This window comes from Diprion similis, chromosome 3 (genome assembly GCF_021155765.1).
Source record: "Diprion similis isolate iyDipSimi1 chromosome 3, iyDipSimi1.1, whole genome shotgun sequence".
In the NCBI taxonomy this organism is placed as follows: Eukaryota; Metazoa; Arthropoda; class Insecta; order Hymenoptera; family Diprionidae; genus Diprion; species Diprion similis.
Window position 1 is genome coordinate 17,998,499 of NC_060107.1, and position 22,339 is coordinate 18,020,837.

The following is a 22,339-nucleotide window of genomic DNA, read 5'->3' on the forward strand; positions in this document are numbered from 1 at the left end:
CACCCTGATGCTGTCGAGAAAACGGCCTTTGTAACGCCGGACGGGCATTACGAGTTTCTACGAGTAGCATTCGGTTTAGTAAACGCTCCGGAATATTTTCAAAGAACCATGATGACAACCTTCCGGGGGACTGATGTAATGTTTACATCGACGATATACTACTCGCGTGCAATAGTATAGAGGAAGGATTCGATCTACTAACCAGAGCATTAGAGATACTACAGAGTAAGAAATTCTCAATAAATATTTCTAAATGTCGATTCTTTCGAGAAAAGATAGATTATTTGGGACGAGAGATATCGCAGTCGGGGGTGCGACCAGGTTTGCAGAAGGTCGACGCTTTAAGGAAAACTGAATCACCAAAGGACGTGAAGCAGGTTCGACAGTTTCTCGGCCTTGCCGGTTATTTCCGAAAATTCATTAAGGACTTCGCAAAAAGAGTCGTTCCCTTGACACAATTATTACGTAAAAATTACGCATGGAAATGGGGTTTAGAACAGGAAGGTGCGGTACAGGACATAAAAGAAGTTTTATCCTCGCAACCAATTTTAGCCATTTTTGACCCGGCCTTAGAAACGGAAGTGCACACGGACGCGAGCGCGATAGGGCTCGGAGCTATCCTAATTCAAAAAAACGAAGGGAGGACGTACGTGATAGCGTACCACAGTCGGAGTACGACGTCGACGGAACAAAGATACCATTCATACGATCTAGAAACGCTGGCGGTGGTTGACGCGCTAACGAAATTTAGAGTTTATTAAATAGGTATCAGGTTTACTGTGGTGACCGACTGTAGTGCCGTCCGCGCTACAGCGACGAAGAAAGATCTCAATTCGAGGGTGGCTCGATGGTGGGTTTATTTACAAGATTTTAACTTCGACGTGGTTTATCGACCGGGTACACAATTAGCGCACGTTGATTATTTGAGCCGGAATCCCCTGCGATGCTTGGCTGTCGACATCACCTCATCCGAATGGATAGAAGTAGCTCAGTTACAAGATGACGAAATTAGAGTTATTCAAGAAATACTCGCCTCTGGTGATATACAGCCCGATGTACGAGAGTACTTCGAGAAGTACGATCTAAAAGGAGGGGTAGTTTTTCGTAAAACCGAAACGGGAAACAAATGGCTCGTTCCCTGAGCAGCCCGATGGAATGTAGTAAAAATGTGTCATGATGATTCAGGGCATTTTGCCGTGGAGAAAACTCTAGAGAAAATCAAGGAGAATTATTATTTCAAGGGTATGCGTAGATTCGTAACCAAGTATGTGAGAGCCTGCCTGAATTGCTTGTATTATAAAACATCCACTGGGAAAAAGCCAGGATTTCTGCACCCGATAGAAAAGGTAGCCATCCCATTCCATACGTTGCACCTAGATCACGTTGGACCATTCAAATGCAGTGCGCATAAGAATACTCAAATTTTAACTATTGTTGACGCCTTCACAAAATTTTGCATATTGGAGGCTGTACGAAGCACTAAAACCAAGTACGTCATAAAAGCTTTACTGACAGTCTTCGCGGTTTTTGGTGTTCCTACTCGGATAATTACCGATCGAGGGTCTGCGTTTACGTCGTACTCGTTCGGAGCCTTCTGCAAGGAACATGGCATCAAACATGTGTTAAATGCGGTGGCTACCCCCAGGGCCAACGGACAGTGCGAAAGGGTCAACCGCACAGTGCTGGATGCATTGGCTACGACTAGCGCAGGGCAACCAGAGGACACATGGGACGAGTCCGTAAAAAGGGTTCAGAGCGCCATAAACAATACCACGAACCGAAGTACGCGGAATACGCCGTCAAAACTGCTGTATGGGTTCAAACCTCGCAGTATGGCCGATGCGGTGCTGATTTCTGCGATTCAGGAGACCTTGGATCAGGTGGACCTGGAAGAGATGCGGAAGGTGGCAAAAGACAACATCATCGCAGAGCAAGGGAGGCAGAGAAGGACGTTTGATGCGAAAAGGTTCAAACCTCCCCGGTACGCGATCGACGACGTTGTCATGTGGAAGTCCGGCGCAGCGCCTGCCACGGGGGAGAGTCGGAAGCTGAATGCCAAAGCCAAGGGGCCGTTCAGGGTCAGGGCGGTCTTACCCAATGACCGATACGAGGTCGAGGATCTCAGGGACATGAAGAAGACGCCAGGACGACGAATGGTAGTGGCGGTAGACCAGCTGAGTCCGTGGGTCATATTTGATGCCACTGCATAGTACTGGTAAGGCCATATTGGAATTTCGATGAATGACAGTAATCAAACCAGGTGATTGATAGTAACCTTGTGAGGCGAATGATAGTAACCTCTTGTGGCGAATGATAGTACCCACTGAACCTTATTTCGATGAATAATAGTAATCGAACCAGGTGAATGATAGTAACCTTGTGAGGCGAATGATAGTAACCTCTTGTGGCGAATGATAGTACCCACTGAATTTATTTCGATGAATGATAGTAATCGAATCAGGTGATATTTAGACATTGACGTGAGGTGGCTGAAACTCCTGGATCGGAACTGATCACTCTGATTTCGGAGCAAACGTCGCATCACGCCTAATGTCTTGCTGTATACGAAATCTCTAACAAATTCTTGCCGACGATGTTTATTTTCAGATTGACAGGTGGACGGAGCTGCGACGAGGACGTCGTGAATCTAGGAAGGCCGAATGTAATCAACGTTTAAGAGTATGGGCCTCGGCGGTGAGGCAAGGAGGCCGAGGATGTTTAGAGTGCCCAGATATAAACATCGGAACCAGACGGGTGACGAGTCGAGGCTGCAGGGCCAGAGATCGGGGGTCCTAAGGGGCATTGCGCGACGACGCCTCGAAGAGTGCACTTGAGCCCTAATCGCGATTGCCAAGATTTACGTACTTGCTTCATACACTTGTATCGTATACTTAGAGATCGACAATTAACGTAGGATTTTAAGGAAGCGTGCCATATACTTTTATAATCATTATTACATACATTATAACCTACACCTGATATAAACTTCGTGTTTAATTATTATTTCGTTTCCTACAAGATCTACGGACAAACTACGTAACAACGGTATTAGCAAAGAAAGCGGTGAAAAAGGTGTTATTCGGTACGGCACAATACTCCAATGTCAAAAGAGAACAACGGCTATACCGCGCAGCGATATAAGATCGCGCACGCGGTATGCTTACGATACAATTTCTCCAAGATATTCGATAATAATTAAATCCAAAAGATATTTGATAATATTCCAATCAGCAAAATATTAAGAAATCAAAGAAACGATATTTGAGAAATTATAAAAGAGATACAGAGAGAAAATAGATTTTAGATAGCGAGAAACGAAATAAGAGACAAAATTAGAGAGTTTATAAGCTAATTGATTTAACAATCACTACTGAGAACAATAAATCAAAGATTCAAATAAGATACGGTATTCAGAGCTACGAAAGCATAAGTAAGGCGCTGCTATTCAGCGATATCAGGAAAATCATCCAAACAAGATGAATCAAGGAAATAGATAATAGTCACTACAAATAATAGTAAACTAACCAGTCGCGAAATTACTTGCAATATTCGATAATAAGGGAGAGAATAAGACAAGAGATAAAAAGAGAATACGATACGAGCCCACGTGGCTCACGCAGAGCAAACTGCAAGATAAAAGAGAGAAAATCGATAATAGGTAAGAAAAGAGAGAAAAAGATATAAAGCAAGTAAATTCGTGGCTTCACAAAATAGATAGAAGAAAAACCTCACTTACGAAGATAGAACAGAGATAGGCGGAGAAGCAGGTAGTCGAAAAGCGGAAAGTAGAAAGCACTGAATCGTTAGAATACGTAAGCAGAAAATAGCGATAGTAAAGTGTCGCTGAGTGTAGCGAAAGCACGTCTGTAATTAGCGATAGCTGGACCAGGGGCGGAAACCTACCATGTTAAATTTCGGTCCCCTGTTTAGCGCGCCACCTGCGCTATGACCCACTCTGTCTGAACTAAATTTCAAAATGGCGCCGTTCACATACACGACCCGCTTTATTTAAAAACTTGCTCCAAGCTGATCTACTCTACCTAACCTAGATCTCGAATCGGCAATCGTTGACTGAAGATTCAGTCAACGCCATAGTGACGGGAAAAGAATAAGTCGGAAATTGAATTGGTTACCACATCAACGAATTTATTTTAAATTTGATTGTGTTGGCTTATTCTAGAATAATGTAATACATAATTCCTTTGTGCTAGATAATTTATTGGAATTATGAAATATATGTGAACTAAATTTATCAATTGTTAGAATTTCGATATTTTCACTGAAGAATTACATTTTAATAATCAATTAATGAAACATTATACACATCGGGAATCGACCTATACAAATAAGTTTAATTAATTTCCAGCTGACAAAATTATAAATAATAATATACGATATTATATATAAATCTATTCTAAAACCTTATCTTATTACATTTAAACTATATTCTATTTCAAATAATTATCTTTCTCAATGAGCGCAATACATATTTTTTATAAAATTTTGTAATTAATGGGTTGTTATAATATTATTCAATATATACATAAAGACTGTGGTGCTTCAACGCCGTAAACAGTCCCATATCAGTGTGTCACTGAAACATTTAAGTAACGAAATTGTTTAGTAAATATAAGTGTTAACTCATAGTTGTTGTTGAAAAGTTACATCCATGTATGTATTTATTCTTCATATTTGCCATTGCGAATTTATTATTATTTCGCTTTGAAAAGTTTATCAGGATATATATATATATATTTTTAATACGTACGGAATAATATGATTTTACTCTCCAAAATCCAGACTGCGAAATCTGCTTCCCTATTTTCCTGGCTCGTCATCAGCGTAATTCGTCAAAATGAATCAGTTGAGGTACACGTACCTACCCCATGGTTACTTTCTGAAACTCGTAACAAAAGTATTGAGTAAGGCTGTAGTTAGAATTGAGGAACTAATTTATTACGTGGAGTATACGAACATGAAATTTCTGAAGCAATTCCCACGACGACGTCTTTGTTATGTTCAGCATTTAGGTGTAGTGGATCCAATCCGTTGATTTGTGCATAAATGCTCAAATATCATTTCAGCTTTAAGGCCCCGCTGACCTGGCATGTCATATATATATTTCGTGACGTCAGAAGCGGCGAAATTGGGTGAAAACGCCTATACGAATCCTGCGATAACGAGAGTATGAATCTTACTCGGAAATATTTTAAATCGTAGCTTGAATAATAGTGTACGTGTGAATCTCAGTCACTGCTCAGGCAAATCGCTGATAATGTTTATAATAAAGAATGATGAAGTGAATAAAATCACGCGACAGCAAACATGGCCGATCGGAGCTACCGCATGTTGAATATTCATTGATTGCACTGTTCCACAATTTCTTTCACCCTCGCCAGGGAGATTCACACGTACAAAAGCACTCACGTTATCCGGGAAAATTTATACTATCAGTTATTTCTTTGTAAACATGGCTCGATTCGTATACGCGTTTTTCATGTGACAGCAGCCCGTTTACGGTCCACAAGAAGTATGTTCCGATCTGTAACTGACATCATTGGTTGGATCTAACAGAACAAGCCAATGAAATCAGCGGCCTTAGTTCACCGTTCAACGTTCAGAGGCGCTGCACGTATTTATGACGTCACGATTTGATATTTTCAAGTCACATCAGCGGCACCTTAAGGTGCAACGGATTTCACCCATATATTTTAGTGTATACGCTTAAGCGTTATTGTTTATTCGGCACTTATATGCCAAGCTTGTGCATTTAAAATGATTTAAAAGCACCTGTTTTTTTTGTGTCAGCGCTTTTGAGCCTTTATATAGGCCTGTCGCTCTATAGAATAATCATTCTGCACTAAGATAGTGCGTTTACCTGTAAGAATAGCATTAAGATGATTAGCCCACAGCTCCAGGAAGTAACGTCCACAGAATGCGATGACAGCCTTCATCCGTTCAGCAGAGTGTCTGGTGCACTTGAAGTGCGAAATTGCTTGATCGGATAACCCTGTTATTAAAAGTGTACAAACCTGTGTTTCCTGGCATATGTGGCAGATTCTTTTTACGAAAATGTTATATATTCTGCGGAAGTCCACATCGTCTGTTTTTATTGTCTGGATTTCCTCGCTGCATTGTTCACATCCTTTAACCTCGTCTGAATTCGATAATTTTTTGACAGTAGCTGCAATCATTCCAGACACTTCTTCTACGTGGTCGGTTGACGAAGAGTTATCCCCGGAATCTATTGAAAAATATTAAGATTCATACTTTAGAATCTGTACTTTTTGGGACAGAAGTACAGTAATATTTATTTTGTAATTACCTGAGAGCTCTGCAATTCTCAATTCGGCATCTGTGTTCCTTGAAGACTCTTGTGGAATATCCACAGGATGCCTCATTTTGTTAGCGAGCTCCACGAATCGTCGGAGAGGCGTAAGAGTGTCACCGTCGTACAAGTTTTCACAATTTGCACCAACGGAGTGCTTTGATGTCAAATTGTTAATTAACGCTGCTTTGAATGATCCTTGGAATTGATTGCAAGTTGGGTTAATATTTCGCCTGCCATGACTGCGCATTTGCCCGAAAAAGTTTTCCAAACAATCCTGGTTAAGGTGACGCGTCTCCAAGCAATCAAATCCCATTGCCCTTACGACCTTCCAGATACTCTGCACAGAAGTAATTGTTTTCACCCAATTACGCATTGTCGGAACATCGGTCTTGGAATTTGATTGCTTGGAGTTTTTCTTAACGAAGCGCATGCCTCTAAGCCGTTGGCAGGCCTCCATCCAGAATGCATGGTGCTCACTCGTTGCAGTAACCAGTCCCTTCAGCCCAGAACCTAAATTTTTCTTATGTCCGTTAAGGGAGTCAAACAAATTATTAAAAAACTTCAACACCCGAGCAGTCTCAAGTCCCTCGGCTTTGGGCATTTTGAGTGGTCCGATCCTAGTATTGATGTGCCCTGTAGATTTTTGAACGAATTTAATTAGATATCACGAGTTACTTTACAAATCAATTCTTACAGATGATCACTTACCTGAAATTGATGATGTGAACTCTATATAGTTGGCCAGTGTCTCGCTAAAAACTTGAGCAGCATATTTGACTTTCATTTTCTTTATCTTTTCAATTACGATGTGTTCGTCAGACAATTTCTTCAGTTGCCTGCTCGGGCCATTGACATCGATCTTGTATGCAAGCTGTATAATATCCCAGCTTGCAAATTTTGATCTGATCTGGTTGCTATGTATGTCCACTTCTAAGTCTTTGGTAAGGAGATTGTTCCTCATTCCTTTCAATAAATGAGGAACATCGTAAAGGGGAAAGAATTTTGTGGTTCCAATCTCGATCGCATTTCCTGTGAACAATGCATCAATTGAGAATTCAATGTAGGTATAATTATTTTGGAACAAATGGTATTTTATACAGAAAAAAAAATGTGATAAATATGTTATTTCGAACCTGGGTGTTCGCCATGATGAAAACGCTTCCTGTTAGTTTCAAGCAGCAGATTCTCAATGGCTGAAACGTTTGAGGTGCCTTGATCGCAGACTGATGCAATAATCTGCATTCCCGTCGTCTGCACTGCCCGAACCACTTCTTTGATGCAGCACATCAGTTGAGGACCCAAAGTTTGGGATTCGCAAAAATTATATGAAATTGGAACTTTCCATCCTGACTGAATTCCTTTCAACATAAACACGAGACAATGGTCTGCAATTTTTTGGGTTCTCTTTGTTCCCCAATCCTCCAATCCCACAATCTTGTCTGCAGCGGCATCATATTTAATATGGGGCTCTAATGAAATCTCATCCCATATCAGAATACACGCTTTCTCTCGATCGTCTTTCAGTCCCTCGGCTTTGTCTCGTAGATGCTGGATGACTTCATCCATGATCCCGGTCTTTACCGGAACTTGGCAAAGAAGTTTCATCAGCGTCGTACGGCTTGGTAGAGGAAAGAAGCTCGAGAGAAAGCGGTAGCAGCTTGGTGATTGTTTATACAAGGATAAACAAAATAAACGTTGTTCTACCGTGAACCGTCTTGCCTGAAAACAAATACATATTTATAAATATGCAGACACTAAGTAGTTTCATTATTTTGGGAAGAAATTTTTCGTATAGTTTAGAATGGACGATAATTAATATTGAGTAAGAAGGGTACAATATATTCAGCTGAATTATATTATGCAAGCAAATGTATAAAACTTACGCTTGGTGCATTGTTGGAATTTCGGAGCAGCATATCCCAAAATTGTTTTTGAACCCGGCTGAGCGATGCTGTAAACTTCTCTGCTAACTGGGCTGTTGTTGTTTGATCCATGTCCCTGCGATGTTTCTTGAATTCCCGTCTTAGTCGGTCATATTTTTTTTTGAACAGAACTGCTTTCTTGTATAGTGCTTTAGCCTTCGGATCCAGAAACGCTTGCCGTGTGGTAGAGCCAAGAATACTTGCTTTCGGAATTGTCGGTTGTGTGATTTCGTTTCTGGTAGAAGAGCCAGCAGAAAGACAGCTTTCCATACTCTCGGAAGTTTGGTCATCTCGTAGATGATGGAGAGGCTGTTTGGTTGTATTTAGTGAAGTCTCTTTGGGTTTTTCGGAAGAATCTGATATTCCATGGAAATCCTCATCTTGAATCGAAGGACCTGTGGAAGAATGCTTGGCATTATCGATTATTTCCAGAGGTACCTTACCTGGTGCTACATGTTGTAGATGTCCATCCGATGACTGTTTCTCGCTGACTTCTATGATCGGGGTTGATTCTATGGGTATGTTCTGGCAAGGTATTGCAGTATCTGCCAATTGGCATCTATGAAATATCAATTCAAACTATTAGAGAAACACTATGCATGGATAAAATTGTGTATTTAAAAATATGTGAATAATTCAAACCTAACGGAAGTAACTTTATAGGCTTCCGCAGGAAAGTGCTGGTGACAGACAAAAAATTTGGTACGTTGTTCGGCACTCATCTGCTGTAATCCAAGATTTTGGACAGCACATGACCAGACGTACGATTTCACTGGATCTTTAGGAAAACGATGTCTGAGGCTCCGCTTTGTACTCGTGCACCCACGCACAACACAAGCTTGGCCTTTACTCATATTTATATATAATATATATATATATATATGAAACTCCTATTATTAAATCAACCTTACACAACTTAACAAAAATTATACTTGGCTAAATACTACACAATATTCAATTTATTACTAGAAGCCTAATTTGAAATGCCGAATATTATATCAAATACCTTAACTGAGAAGTTGGAATGACATAAACTAACCTATCAGTATAATACTAATTCTAAATCGTAAAACTAGAGTAACGTTGACTAACTTATCAGTGTAATATTAAGACTATCAACAGAAATGCTTAATATAATCTAATACAAAAATATTTGATGCAATCTATTTCCTAAATTGTTAACGTAGAATGAAGTGAATTAAGTAAATAACCTACAAACTGATGAATAAAATTTCTAGAATTAACTTAAACACTTACTTTTCTTATAAAAAACAAAATACAATTCACGGATAAGACTAAATATACTAAGAATACGAATATCTTAGTCAAAGAAGAAGAAAATCAACTTTGGAAAATCTTTTGAGGCTCGGAAATATTCTTTTCGCACAATACACCCACCATCAACGCTTGATACGAAAAGAATGGAAAAGAAATATGGCGCATGGCTTGGCGTCGGTCAGTCGTCATGGCGTCGGTGCAGCACCAGCGCCACCAACCTTAGATCCCACTTTGTACCGAACTAAAACGTGGGACCGACCGGCCGTAAGCACGTTTCCCCCCCTGAGCTGGACGTAGAGTGTGAAGAGACGAGCGGCGACCCTGACGATCCCGGTCGATTTTCGGCGAGATTTCGTCACGTGATCCTTTTCCGGTGTTCGGTGATCGATAATTGGGCCAGAGGGTCACGTGGTACGGGTCAACAGGTGTAGACGGGCGATAGTCCATTCCTGGGTGTCTTCTCCTCCCACGATGACATATACGGAAATATCGATCCGTCGAGCGATATGTGGGAGGGCTATGGTCAGCTGCTTGCGATACTCGTGAGAGGGGAAGGTCTACCCCTCACGGTATTGCGGAATCGATGTGTGCGAGAAGATCTAGGAACGACGACGAGAAGAATGATCCTACTCACATTGTTGCGGTATCGATACTTTGCAGAATTCGGGATTGGTGCGTCGTCAACTTATGCAGTGCTAGTACTCCCCGCGCTGACTATCTCTCCGGTACTGCAACGCGGTCCGGGCCCTACGGCACTGTTGCACCGAGCCTTCCTGATGGTGATGATTTACACGCAGGGTTCCCATCCTTAAGACCATCAGTCCGGCGTGGTCCACCACTGTTTCTCGGGCTTGTCCTCACGATGCAGTCCCTCGATAATCGTAGGTTTGTAGACAGCTACGATTCTGCGGTATAGTAGGCGAGACAGTAGATATTATGCTGGTTCAGCTCCAGGCTGATAAGTACCGCGACGGGAGGCTTGATTGTGTTTTTGACGCACAGCCCTGTACGCCGTCTACGATGCATCCATGCGGCAGTGGCGTTGTAGCGATGGTTCGGCTCCTGGCCGATAAGTCTAAATGATCGGAGGTCTTCGTTGTGCTTCACGCACGACCCTGTACGCAACCTAGGTAGGCATCCATCTGAAGTTGACTTGGCGGTATCCGATCTGTTGCAATTGACGATAGTTGGCTGTTGACCCGGTACGTGACCTCGGCTTCGCGATATTCAGTTCCCTCGAAGCGGTTTCGTTGAAGATAGTTCTCGTAGTGCGATACAAAGGTAAAAAAAAAGACAGGAATTAGCTTAATAATTAAGTCTCACTTAGAAATTAATTAGTTGTTCTTTTTGGAGTATTGGCCCAAGACGTGTTTTCGTTACTTTTTACGACATTCTGAAAATAAGGAGATCGATATTCAAACCATGTGACGGGGTATAAAATACCACGTCACAACATATATGTGTGAAATCGCTGTCAGCTATACATCAAGGCATCAACAGAAAAAACCGCAACTACCTAAGGCGAACGACAAAAATTAAAAATACGCTGCACCAATGATTCCATCTGATGATCATTAATTTCTTATAGTCTTGTGATAGATTAATAATCACATAAAACCAAAGCAAAAATACTTACATTTTCAATTATCACGATGCATATATATGTTGTGACGTGGTGGGTCTACTAGCCCGTCACCGACCCGCACCTCAACTCCCAGACGGCCGCGTCAAGCGCTCTTAAAGAGCAGGGGAGAGTCCTGCCGTGCCGCCAATGAACAACCAGAGTTAGCTTCAAGATTTATATATTATTGCTAATGCTTTTGTTACTCCCCCGCCAAATTCTCTGAGGTGACCGCCACTGCCGCCGCCACTGCCGACGCCGTCCAACTACCACCCTGCGCTGCCGTCGCGGGAAACCGGAGGGACCACAGGACGACCGGCGTGGAGTTCGAAGCCCCGGACCCAATAGTCGCGCTGTTGCTTGCGCGAACCTCGATGCCGCCCAGGACATACCGCTGCTGCCGCCCAGGGGTCGAGTTGCCTCCACCTGAGTCTCTGATAAGCCCGGCCTTGCCACCCGGCACCCACAAATAACCGGACTCAGTCTCCCCCTGGGCTCGCCGATGCCGACCGGACATTTCCGCCTTCGCCAGACCACCCTCGCAACACGCAGCACAGCGCGGCGAACAGACCGGCTGCCTAGGCTCCCGCCGGTCTCTCGCCAATCTACCTATCATCCCCTCCCGTAGCGCCACCGCGGGATCGCGATCGCCGAGGGCCGGCGGCCACCTCACTCTCCCTTGCGCTGCGCTGCTAATTGCCACGCCGTGTATCGTATTGTACTAATTGAAAGTTTTCTAAGCTTCACCGCTTCGCTCAGATAATAGTTTGGTGCCGATATCTTTAAGAAGACTTGAACCGAGTAATTGCCGTGCGAGAAACCGTTCGCTGGAAAAAGGAAGGCTGCCGTTACCCCAAATCTCGCTGGCTATAGATTCTCAACGGCCTCAGGTCATTTTTCCCTCTGTAAGAGGTTGCCGGCCGGCTTTGATCGGCCATTTTGTCTGAAAGCCCGCGAGCCTCGTGGTAGCTAAGCTTTTCTATTCAATTGTATTTCTGATTTTAATTGCTACCTTGATTTGTTATAATTACGATAAGATATTCTGGTTGTTCATTCGGTAATTTTTTGCCGCTTTATTGTAGCGTATAACTTGTAATAGATCGTGTACGGTGCCGCTTCCCGGCCGCGTACCGAGTACGTGAGTGTGAGAGAGAGAGAGAATCTGTGAGTGTGTGCGCTCGTGCCGTGTTGCCGAGCGTAACTACCACCGTCAAGCAGCGACAGGCGATCGTGCCGATAATATAGAAAAAGCGAAGAAGGATTATCTCGTATTTGTGAAACTGTTAGATTGTTAGCAAGTTTGTTTTTGGAATTGTTCTGCCGTGTTTTGAGTTTGGAAATTGTTAACGAATTTGCTTCACAACGATCCTGTCGTCGTATGAGTTATTAAATTGTTACTGATTTTATGCCGCTTATTAGTCGCTTATCTTGGTCGCTTGCCGCTCGTCGCTTCTAGCTTATACTGCTTGATTTTTGCCGTGTTATATTGAATTGTTTAATTTTGTTGCTGTGTTACACTTTATGCTATTTTGTTTTATTTCTATTTATTTTTGAATTGTATCGAAGCGTACCGCCACCGATAAGACCGCTTGCCGTGTGAATACTTTATTGTCTGTTGCCGTCTGCCTTGCCGTAACGGCGCTGATTGTTAATAAACGCTGGTAATTACATCTATAATCATTTGATTATCATCTATACTATTTCACCTTTGCGCCCACGTTCCCCTCACCGCTAGCTAGTCGGCTGTTTTTGTGTGTGTGCTTGCCCCTGCTATAGTTTCGCTTTGAGATTTGGTAGTGTGAGTTTGGTTCGCCGTTCGAGTCGGCGAACGAATGCTATTGGACGGTAAATTTCGAATCTGGTAAGAGTATAGTCTCTTACGGCTCTCTCGAGCCTGGCGCCCAACACCTGTTCTGCAGTGCCGTCAATCTTTATTTTTCCATCTTTCTATTGCCGTGTTGGTCAACGCCATTTTTGTAAACGAGCCTCTGTGCCGACCCCGCTTTCCCCCGGGTGAAGTAAAAAGCCCGTTACAGCTTTAAATCACGAAATTGTTCGGTGAAAGCCGGAGTAACAAAAAAGGAACTAACTATCCAAGACAGGTCAATTTGCTTATCGACAACACTTTACCACATGTATCACATCGCTTTACAATCTACACTTCGATCTACACCTCTTTATGCGTAACAGGATGACAAAATTTGGATAATTTTGTATAGCCATGTAGCTACTGGTTGGCACTATATAGAGGAATGTGTCAAATACATTGAACGAAGACCGAACACACACATTGTGTCCAAACGCATAATGAGGGTAAATCATTAATCTTATATTTTCTTACAGGAGTGTTTACATTTTATGTTCATTATGTTAATATGTTTCATATCACCAATCCAGTGTCGGACGGTGTCATAGGAAGTCACTACACGTTTGTAAAATAACTACATTCACATTAATAATGTACACGGATGCATGTGTTTGCGAAAACTGCATACATTTGCGTCTCTGAACGCCGTCTAGCTGAGTTCAAAAAATTAATTTGGGGGAAATCTTCGTGCATGTTCACGTTGTACAGGGATATGTTTATTTGAATATATAGAAATGTGAATTTCGTCGCAGAGGCACAATTTGAATGTGTCTGTAAGATGTTAAAGACAAGTAAGTGTATGACTGAGAGTATAACTCGGTATCACTACTCAAGCCTGTTGGACGGACGCGGCCCTCCAAAGAAGATATGAAGAATTCATATCGAAAGTTGCGAAGTTGGTTTGCTAGAAAAATGTATTTCGAATATTAATTAGTTGACTCGAAAAATTAACGACGGAGCCAAGAATCGAACCTGGTATCTAGAGATGCTTTGCCGGAGACTTACTCCACTAGACCACCTAGCCGCCCTGACACCAGTGTCATTAATTTCTCTCATCAACCTGTATTCGAAACGTTTTGTTTTCGTGTGCCGTATTATATATAGAAATGTGAATTTCGTCGCAGAGGCACAATTTGAATGTTTCTGTCAGATGTTAGAGACAAGTAAGTGTATGACTGAGAGTGTAACTCGGTATCACTACTCAAGCCTGTTGGGCGGACGCGGCCCTCCAAAGAAGATATGAAGAATGAATTCATTTCGAAAGTTGCGAAGTTGGTTTGCTAGAAAAATGTATTTCGAGTCAACTAATTAATATTCAAAATACGTATTTGAATATAGTACTTCATAAGCGTTCCTTCTATGATACGATGTTGTCACATTTGGATTGTAATCGTGTTAGGCTTTGCAGAGTGATCAGAGTCACAAACAATAGTAGGTGATTAGTTACTAGTCAACATTCATACAAACACATTCGTTAGATTATCAACTGGTGTGTTCTTATATATATACCGGGACCATCTCTAGAAACTAAACAGGAATTACGCATGCGCCAAATGATTCAATTTCATTGGTCAGCGAAATTGCCCCGCGGAGTAATTTTCGTCAGCTAACCAAGGCGACCAACGTACACAAAATGTGACAAGGCTCTGAATATCTCGCGCGTAAAGTAGCGTATTGAGGTTATGTTGATATTTATTTCTACTTATCGTGAATTTTCTAAGAAAAGTGTCATTCAGCAATACCGTAGTTGATATTAGCAGATATTTAATCGACACAATAAAGGCGTCAATGGAGAAACAAATATCAAAAGCTACAGAAATTGGATCAGTTATTTATTGAAAGAAGAAAACTGAAATTAAATGTGGAACGTCATCAACGAGTGGGAGTCTAGACAAACTGAGGCAGGTAAGTGAAAATATTGTTTATTTCAAACAGATTCTTTATTTACATAAAATTAAAAATAAATGGATTGTTGAAACCCAGTAGAAGGTTGCTCCAGAGTAGATTTGTTACAGTGCAGTGCTCCGGAAGCCAGTAATCAGTGCCAATGAACATGAAATATTAAAATAAAATCAGTAACAAGGAATAAAAGAAATAGTGTATCTTGAAACACAAAGCTTAGGAGTACAAAAAGTAGCAATTCGTTTTTCTGTCGCAATTTATTGAAAATTAGTGGTATTCAAAACAATTAGAAGCTCTTGTCTGATGATAATATCTTTTAATATTTTCAGGCGGGAAACAAACATCATCGAAGCGAGACTAAAGTTGTCAGGCGTTGAAGCGTGTAAGTAAATTTCTGATACTATGATATTTGCATATTACAATATGTTCACATGTATTCAATGATAAAATTTGTTTGTTCTGACAGACTTGAAGTTTCAAGTTTGGATAATAGGATGAAAATCATACCTTACCTGATGGTCAAAACGTTTTGGTGGCTAGGACCCTACTTTCTCGATTGGTGCCACCGTTCCAACCATCGAACCTGGTTGTTCCGTTGTTCCATTAGACAACAGGTATCCGAAGGAATTTCTTCTGGTCATCGCCACCTTCTGAACATCAGTCGTGGCAAAATTGAAGAGCACGACACACTACAGATCATGGTGTTTGAATATTCCATCATTTTAGATCTATCGAGCCAAAAGTAATAAGTTTGTTATTCAACAATTGCTGCTAACTAATTTTACAGAGCAATCATTCCGTGCACCATTGTAATCCAAGCAGTATTATTGGCCCGCATTATTTTTCAAATTTTCTTTTCGGCAGTTTTGATATTTTATTTTCCACTCTCTTGGTATTCAATTCAGATGAATAGTGTTTCAAGTGTTAAATCAGATTCCAAGGATGAATTTTGATGTGTAAACTGAACCAATCTCAATCTAAAAATGTTGGATAACTTCAGTTGAAAATGTCTTTAAAGTCAATATTAATCGACAGTATCATCTGACTAGCTAGTTGCAGCTATCATCCGTGCTTGAGCCTCGTTCAACCCCAGCAAGGTCTAAGGAATGCATTCACTTACTAGTACACATTACAAATGATCACTTTGTCTACAATAGGACTTACTTGCTGGCTAACTTTTTTATGATGAATCTTTATCAGGGAGTCATCCAGTAACTTATTGAAAGCTTGAAACCAGATTCAATTTTATACTCTTACAATGGTCCTTCATTGAAACTGAGAGTTTGTGAATCTCCATTTATTACAATTGATTCTGCATCCCATGTTAACACTGTTCGAAACAAAAAATCTCATCCTAAGATTGGAAATGGAATCTGCAATGCAAAAGTTATCTAGTGGCACAAGTTAAAAACAAAGAACCTTATAACGGTTTCTGCGACAGAGGGATTCCTTCCGGATATTCATGTTACTGGATGATGTTCGGAGCACTATGAACAAGATATTGTATTGGATTTAGGTTTAAGTAAATATTTTCATGAACTTCAGTGAAAATTAGATATTCATTTGTTTCAAAGGAACAAGGGGTACAATGTTGAATCCGATAAGTCAATATTTTCATATGAATGTTCTGAACATTACTCTAAAACATGATTATCCTTAAAGTTAATTACTGAGGCACATTTTGAAAATGTTGATTTTTAACTTGTGTCACAGAATGTTTCTGAGTTTTATTCTTCGGATTAGATTTCTTTAGATTAGATTTGAAATTGAAAGAAACCGTAAGATCTACAACTTCCTTTTCCAACCAACAAAAGTGGCCGATGATCTCTGCATGTGTCATGAATTGAATGGGAAGAGAAGACATCAGCTAACAGCAGAGATGCTATTATTTTGGCTGTATTTTCTGTTGAAAGAAAAAAATTTCATTGTTATTCTTAATGTATGAAGTAATGAAAATGATTGAATAAATTGTCCCCACCTACCTGCTTCGTTTCTTCCAAGCACCCAACATTTGAACAGATTTCTTGTTTCAATCGAATAGGACGAATTTTCAAAGAGCATCAGCATTAAATTCCGACCGTTCTTTGAACAATCAATTTTCAATAACAAATGCTTCCCAAGCCTTTCCGAGTGACTATCTCAATGACTTGAGATTCTAACCTCAAAAATGCATGTGAACTACACCGCCGACAGAAACAGAGTTTGACAGCAAGGTCTCGGGGTGGCCAGACTGCACGGACGGCGGATTTAAATTCGCGCATGCGCAGTTCCTGTTTAGTTTCTAGAGATGGTCCCGGTATATATATATATATATCTAACTAAACCGGACATATGCTCGCGATATAAAAATTTTTATTTCACACATATATATATATATATATATATATATACATATATATATATATGTGTGTGAAATAAAAATGTTTATATCGCGAGCATATATATATATATATATGTGTGAAATAAAAATGTTTATATCGCGAGCATATGTCCGGTTTAGTTAGCTGTATTATTCAAGCATAGTAATTTCTTAATATATATATATATATATATATATATATGTGTGAAATAAAAATGTTTATATCGCGAGCATATGTCCGGTTTAGTTAGATATATATATATATGTGTGTGTGTGTGTGTGCGTGTGCGTGTGTGTGTGTGTGTGTGTGTGTGTGTGTGTGTGTGTGTGTGTGTGTGTGTGTGTGCGCGCGCGTTCTTGTGTGTGTGTGTGTGTGTGTGTGTGTGTGTGTGTGTGTGTGTGTGTGTGTGTGTGTGTTCTTGTATATATATATATATTGCAACGTGATTATTATAGTTAAAAAGGAAAATAGAGGTAATTCTTGAGGGAGGGATAATCACGCTACCCTACGGCGCAGGTACTGATCTGATCACGGAATAAACGATAATTAGAAAAAAAGATAAATGTTGGGCGCCAGACGCAGTAGCGTCAGAGATACGATAATTAGAGAATACGATATGACGAAATAGATCAGATTCTACGACGGTTTTGCACAGCTCACTCAGCAGGTAAAGATAATGGTAGAGGGGATGGGTCGTATCCAAGTCGATAAAACACAATATTAAAGAAAATGGTAATAGTATCAATTGTATTAAAAAAAACAAGTAGAGAAATTCAGATACAGCCAGAGATAAAGTGAGTTCAGAGATAGCACGGTAGCGATACAATTATTCAAGTAATTTAGCGGTATGAAGCGGGTGATCGCGATACTATTACTCGGTATAACAATCAGCAAGTTTACAAAGCAGATAAGAAATAGGCTAGCATGCAATGCACAATCTAAAGTTCTTAAACTAATTGTCACAATTCAAGTCAAATAGCATAGTATGGCGATAAAGATATGATCACATAGAAGTACAGAATAATCGCAGCAATGTGTAACAATAATGAGGCACGATAATAGATAGAAGATACGAGAATACAATTGGCAAAAGAGGCAAGAGATATTATCGTTAGTCGAAAAGCAAAAGATATTATAGTTAATCGGGAAACAAGAGATATTCCAATTAATCAACAACAAGAGATATGACAATTATAAGAAAGGCAAGGATTACAAGTCAGTTAGATAATTCGATATTTGAAGCGAAGTCAGAAATAATCAAGTATAGCGAAATAATATAAAACAGGTATGATAGAAATTACAGAAGAAATTACGATAGAAATTACAAGAGAAATTACGATAGAAATTACAAGAGAAATTAGCGAGATACGTAGGTTCTAGCTTGCGATATATGCGATACGACGAAATATTATAATTACGATAAGCAAGAAATGGATATCTTGACGTGTCAAGAACAGGTATTATAGAGGACAAAATATTATAATGCGATATATTACAAACTAGAGATCTACGGACAAACTACGTAACAGCGGTATTAGCAAAGAAAGCGATGAAAAAGGTGTTATTCGGTACGGCACAATACTCCAATGTCAAAAGAGAACAACGGCTATACCGCGCAGCGATATAAGATCGCGCACGCGGTACGCTTACGATATAATTCCTCCAAGATATTCGATAATAATTAAATCAGAAAGATATTCGGTAATATTCAAATCAGTAAAATATTGAAAAATCAAGGAAACAATATTTGAGAAATTATAAAAGAGATACAGAGAGAAAATAGATATCAGATAGCGAGAAACGAAATAAGAGACAAAATTAGAGACTTTATAAGCTAATTGATTTAACAATCACTACTGAGAACAATGAATCAGAGATTCGAATAAGATACGGTATTCAGAGATATTTTACGAAAGCATAAGTAAGGCGCTGCTAGTCAGCGATATCAAGAAAATCATTCAAACGAGATAAATCAAGGAAATAGATAATAGTCACTACAAATATTAGTAAACTAACCAGTCGCGAAATTACTTGCAATATTCGATAATAAGGGAGAGAATAAGATGAGAGATAAGAAGAGAATGCGATACGAGCCAACGTGGCTCACGCAGAACAAACTGCGAGATAAAAGAGAGAAAATCGATAATAGGTAAGAAAAGAGAGAAAAAGACATAAAGCAAGTAAATTCGTGGCTTCACAAAATAGATAGAAGAAAAACCTCACTTACGAATATAGAAGATAGAACAGAGATAGGCGATAGTTGAAAGAAGGTTACTGAGAGCAAACACTGAATTGAAATTAAACGGAAAACTGTGAAAGATAGCGAGATATAGGATTGGAGAAAACACGTCTGCCGGTTCTATTAGCTGAACGTAGAATGTGAATAGACGAGCGGCGATCCTGACGATCCCGGTCGATTTTCGGCGAGATTTCATCACGTGATCCTTTTCCGGTGTTCGGTGATCGATAATTGGGCCAGAGGGTCACGTGGTACGGGTCAACAGGTGTAGATGGGCGATAGTCCATTCCTGGATGTCTTCTCCTCCCACGTTGTCCTGTAGAGAATTATCGATCCGTCGAGCGATATGTGGGAGGGCTATGGTCAGCTGCTTGCGGTCCTCGCGAGAGGGGAAGGTCTACCCCTCACGGTGTTGCGGTATCGATGTGTGCGAGAGATCTAGGAACGACGACGAGAAGAATGATCCTACTCACATTGTTGCGGTATCGATACTTTGCAGAATTCGGGATTGGTGCGTCGTCAACTTATGCAGTGCTAGTACTCCCCGCGCTGACTATGTCTCCGGTACTGCAACTCGGTGCGGGCCCTACGGCACTGTTGCACCGAGCCTTCCTGATGGTGATGATTTACACGCAGGGTTCCCATCCTTAGGACCATCAGTCCGGCGTGGTCCACCACTGTTTCTCGGGCTTGTCCTCACGATGCAGTCCTTCGATAATCGTAGGTTTGTAGACAGCTACGATTCTGCGGTATAGTAGGCGAGACAGTAGATATTATGCTGGTTCAGCTCCAGGCTGATAAGTACCGCGACGGGAGGCTTGATTGTGTTTTTGACGCACAGCCCTGTACGCCGTCTACGATGCATCCAGGCGGCAGTGGCGTTGTAGCGATGGTTCGGCTCCTGGCCGATAAGTCTAAATGATCGGAGGTCTTCGTTGTGCTTCACGCACGACCCTGTACGCAACCTAGGTAGGCATCCATCTGAGGTTGACTTGGCGGTATCCGATCTGTTGCAATTGACGATAGTTGGCTGTTGACCCGGTACGTGACCTCGGCTTCGCGATATTCAGTTCCCTCGAAGCGGTTTCGTTGAAGATAGTTCTCGTAGTGCGATACAAAGGTAAAAAAAAAGACAGGAATTAGCTTAATAATTAAGTCTCACTTAGAAATTAATTAGTTGTTCTTTTTGGAGTATTGGCCCCAGACGTGTTTTCGTTACTTTTTTACGACGTTCTGAAAATAAGGAGAGCGATATTCAACCCATGTGACGGGGTATAAAATACCACGTCACAATATATATATATATACATATATATATATATATTGTAACGTGACCGGCGACTGGTCGCGTCACAACGTTGATCACCGGGTGAGAACCCCTGATTAGGAGCCCCGGACTGACCACCCACAACAACAGAGACCGAGTACGAGACAACAAGGACCGTCGACAGTACTGACCGGACGCCGACAGATGGACGACGCGACGACCGGGTCTCGCAGCAACGGCTACCCGGGCCACAGAATATCTGACCGGTAAACCACGGATCGCCAGCAGACCTGAGGCAATCAATCCGGCTGACTCGCTGCATTTTTGAAAATCAATCGATATCGGACCAGCGTTAGAGCCGGCTGATAACGTAGAATCTTGCACAAGACAGTAGTCAAATATTTAAATAAATCCACAGGAAATTCATAGAAATATTGATTCCAAATATTCTCTTAATTGAGCTTAGTTTCTCAAATCGATTTAGTTTCTTTTCTTTTATATTTTTATTTTCTTTTATTTTCATTTTGTTATTTTGAATCGTAGATCGATTCGTCTAGTTGTAGAAATTCACATCTGGTGAAGAATAGTATTATAAGGCAACGAGTGGGCAGACACCTGTATATAGAATAGACAAATTTATAGTTACAAAGTTGTATATATTATCCAAGTTTTCATTAAATTAAAGTTAGTAAAGAAAGCTTTTGAAATCATTCGACGGCACACTAACCAACAAATAAACAGGGAACGAGCAACGGATAAAACCCGCGCTCGACGGCAACGGATAAAACCCGCGCCTAGGCCAGGAATAACAAACCAATAGAGAGGGACGAGCAACGGATAAAACCCGCGCTCGACGGCAACGGATAAAACCCGCGCCTAACTAGGGGTAACACACTAACCATAGATCAGGAGCAACGAATAAAATCCGCGCTCAACAATAGCGACGGGTAAAACCTGAGCTGAGAGTAGACCACTTGACGTACTAACTCATAACATTGCACCGACTGGGATTTGGATGTCCTTTTTTTCTTAAAACATTAATGTAAAGAGGTTTGACTGACGACAGGACAAAGACTACTCACCGGCGCACTGTCGGCACTTGCAGTGCCCACAGGGCGAACGTTACAATATATATATATATATATATATATATATGTGTGAAATAAAAATGTTTATATCGCGAGCATATGTCCGGTTTAGTTAGCTGTATTATTTAAGCATAGTAATTTCTTATGATTCAAATCTTGAATCACATTAATTTATGATGGTGCAGCAAGCCACAGTACTACACGTATGATTGCAATCATATCAATCAATACTGAATCATTACTGAATCATTTAACTGAAGAGAAGTTACGAAATTATCATACGATAGAATTAGTTGGCATGCCCGACACTGGATGGGAGAATTGTGTATGATCACTTTCGGAATCTTCGGATATCAAATGACATCATTTACATTCTTATGAAATTCGTGCATATTAATCGCGAGTGCAACATTATTTAACATGTGGACATGATTTCTTTACAGTATAAGGTACATCTGTACGTT

At 40.7% G+C, this 22,339-nt stretch overlaps 1 long non-coding RNA gene across 1 annotated transcript; it reads right to left on the bottom strand.

Moving 5' to 3' along the window:
* Positions 1 to 5,535: 5,535 nt before the first annotated feature.
* Positions 5,536 to 14,071, bottom strand: LOC124404080. Its single transcript, XR_006928980.1, has 3 exons — positions 13,959 to 14,071; positions 12,822 to 12,823; positions 5,536 to 5,548 (listed from the first exon to the last, which is right to left on the bottom strand). It is a non-coding gene; the product is annotated as an uncharacterized LOC124404080 (long non-coding RNA).
* Between the last annotated feature and the right edge of the window lie 8,268 nt (positions 14,072 to 22,339).